Below are 2,500 nucleotides of genomic sequence, written 5' to 3'. Positions count from 1 at the left end.
TGTGATACAACCTCAAAATAAAATTATGAACCTGAAAATGAGCATCATATGGCCACTTTAACGCTTAAAAACCAAAACGTAGCAACGGAAATGTAGCCTACAGCGGGGAGAGAGAGAGAAGTGGTCCATTTCAACCACAATTATAAAGCTATGATTTATTTGTGCACACAAGCCCTTTGCAGCTTCTCCTTCCTTTATGGAGGAAGGGAACCACGACTCTGGTGGGACTCGAACCCACGACCTTTGAATAACTTCCCGCTCAGTCCTGTTGCGGCACAGAGCCAGTCAGGCCTGAGGCAGCGTCCCCACTAACACCACAGTCAGCACGCTCACCAATCACTGGGTTAGGAACACAGACGGGCCTCTGTTTCACGGTGGAAGCCTTCTGGACGAGCACACCACACCTGACTCAAAGACTCAGCGTTCAACTCCCTCCAGAATAAATGTTTTAAAGTCACACCACAGCTTTATTCAACCCTTTGAGCTCAATAGAAACGCTGATACGCTGCTTTTTATTTACTTATATCTGTGTGTGTGTGTGTGTGTGTGTGTGTGTGTGTGTGTGTGTGTGTGTGTGTGTGTGTGTGTGTGTGTGTGTGTGTGTGTGTGTGTGTGTGTGTGTGTGTGTGTGTGTGTGTGTGTGTGTGTATATATATATATATGTGTGTCTGTCTGTGTGTGTGTGTGTGTGTGTGTGTGTGTGTGTCTGTCTGTGTGTGTGTGTGTGTGTGTGTCTGCCTGTGTGTGTGTATATAGATGTGTGTGTCTGTCTGTGTGTGTGTGTGTGTTTGTATATATAGGTGTGTGTGTGTGTGTGTGTGTATTTGTGTCTGTGTCTGTCTGTGTATATATATATGTGTGTGTGTGTGTGTCTCTACCCTCAGTGTAACCTCAGAGTTGGTTAACCAGAGCAGCGTTGGAGTTCATCCACCTTTCTCTCTCTTTCTCTCTCTCTCTCTAAATTATTGAATGTGATTGACTGAAGTTAACTCTGTTTTTTCTGTAATTCAGACTCCCTTTAACTTAATCAACAGCCATATTTCATATCATCCTGCCCCGGCCCCGTAAACACTCTTCTTCCTCCACTATCGCAGGTCTTCTAACATTTTGACAGAAAGGATTCTTTCGCTGCTGCAGACATGAGGCGGTTTGATCAGCAGGTCCTCCACTCTGAGTTTCACCCACATTAACTGCTGACAAACCCTAAAGTACGACTCTGGCGGGACTCGAACCCACAACCTTTGAATCTCTCCTCATGTGTGGTCAACCAGCAGTCCAATGCTCTATCCGTTGTGCCACTGAGCCTTGAGCGTCAGTCTGTTTTCTGTCCACTCTTGCACAAATGAACTCCATAGTGAAATATGTGGACTCTAGAGCTCAGAGACTTGAGAGCATCTCTCGGGGGAGGGTGGGGGTGGAGGGGGGGGGGAGCTGTTACTGCTGACCTTTGACCCTCTTTACTACGGCTCCCCTGTAACGTTGCAATGCACTCTGGGAGGTGCATCCATGGCCGGGTCAAAAGTCTGAAGTGGAGGAACTTAAATTGCATTTGACGGCTCGGTTTTATTTTAATATAGTCCGTCCACACACACACGCACACGCACACACACACACGCACACGCACACACACACTGACCCTGCTGTTGTGATGTAAGTGAGAGTGTTGGATCGCTGCCATTGTCGGTCACTAGGGTGTGCGTGCGTTTGTGTCTGTGTGTGTGTATGTGTGCGTGAAGCGGATGCACCTGGAAATACCTTGGTAGGTGATGATGAGGTTGTAGGGTTTTCTATTCTCATAGCGAAGACTTTTTTGGCACTGACGGATGTTAACGCTGTGTGTGTGTGTCTGTCTCTGTGTGTGTGTGTGTGTGTGTGTCTCTGTCTCTGTGTGTGTGTCTACCCTCAGTGTAACCTCAGAGTTGGTTAACCACAGCAGCGTTGGAGTTCATCCACCTTTCTCTCTCTCTCTTTCTAATTCTGACACACTTTAAGCCATATTTCAGATTATTCTGTCACGGCCCTGAACACACCTGTTCTTTCTAATTAACAGCTAACTTATTAATTCTTTCGCTGCTGCAGACATGAGGCGGTTTGCCGCAGATCAGCAGGTCCTCCACTCTGAGTTTCACCCACATTAACAAACCATAAGTTACGACTCTGGTGGGACTCGAACCCACAACCTTTGAATTCCTCCTCACGATCAACTAGAAGTCCAATGCTCTATCCATTGCGCCACAGAGCCACGTCACTGTATTGGTATTCAGTCTGCTTTCCAAGGAATTATCTCCATATTGCACAATTTCACCTCACAGTTCATATTCAGTGCAACATTCAGTGGCAATAGATGCGTTGGTGTGTCCTTTACGTAGAGACGGAGAAAGTGCATTCTGGGCGTGCTGGTCTTACAGGGAGGTGTGTTCAGGTGCATTCTGGGCGTGCTGGTCTTACAGGGAGGTGTGTTCAGGTGCATTCTGGGCGTGCTGGTCGTACAGGGAGGTGT

General features: G+C 47.2%; 1 protein-coding gene and 1 non-coding gene across 3 annotated transcripts in view; one reads left to right on the top strand and one right to left on the bottom strand.

Annotated features, from left to right (window-relative positions):
• Positions 1-2,500, top strand: part of plekhg2 (pleckstrin homology domain containing, family G (with RhoGef domain) member 2) — a 123,041-nt gene that overhangs the window by 25,426 nt on the left and 95,115 nt on the right. The window lies entirely within an intron of this gene.
• Positions 2,153-2,242, bottom strand: trnar-ucu (transfer RNA arginine (anticodon UCU)). Its single transcript is given in 2 exon segments — positions 2,153-2,188; positions 2,206-2,242. It is a non-coding gene; the product is annotated as a tRNA-Arg (tRNA).

Source organism: Sander vitreus, chromosome 3, assembly GCF_031162955.1.
Source record: "Sander vitreus isolate 19-12246 chromosome 3, sanVit1, whole genome shotgun sequence".
Lineage (NCBI taxonomy): Eukaryota > Metazoa > Chordata > Actinopteri > Perciformes > Percidae > Sander > Sander vitreus.
Note: the sequence above shows the minus strand (reverse complement) of the source record. Positions and strands in the feature narration are given on the sequence as shown.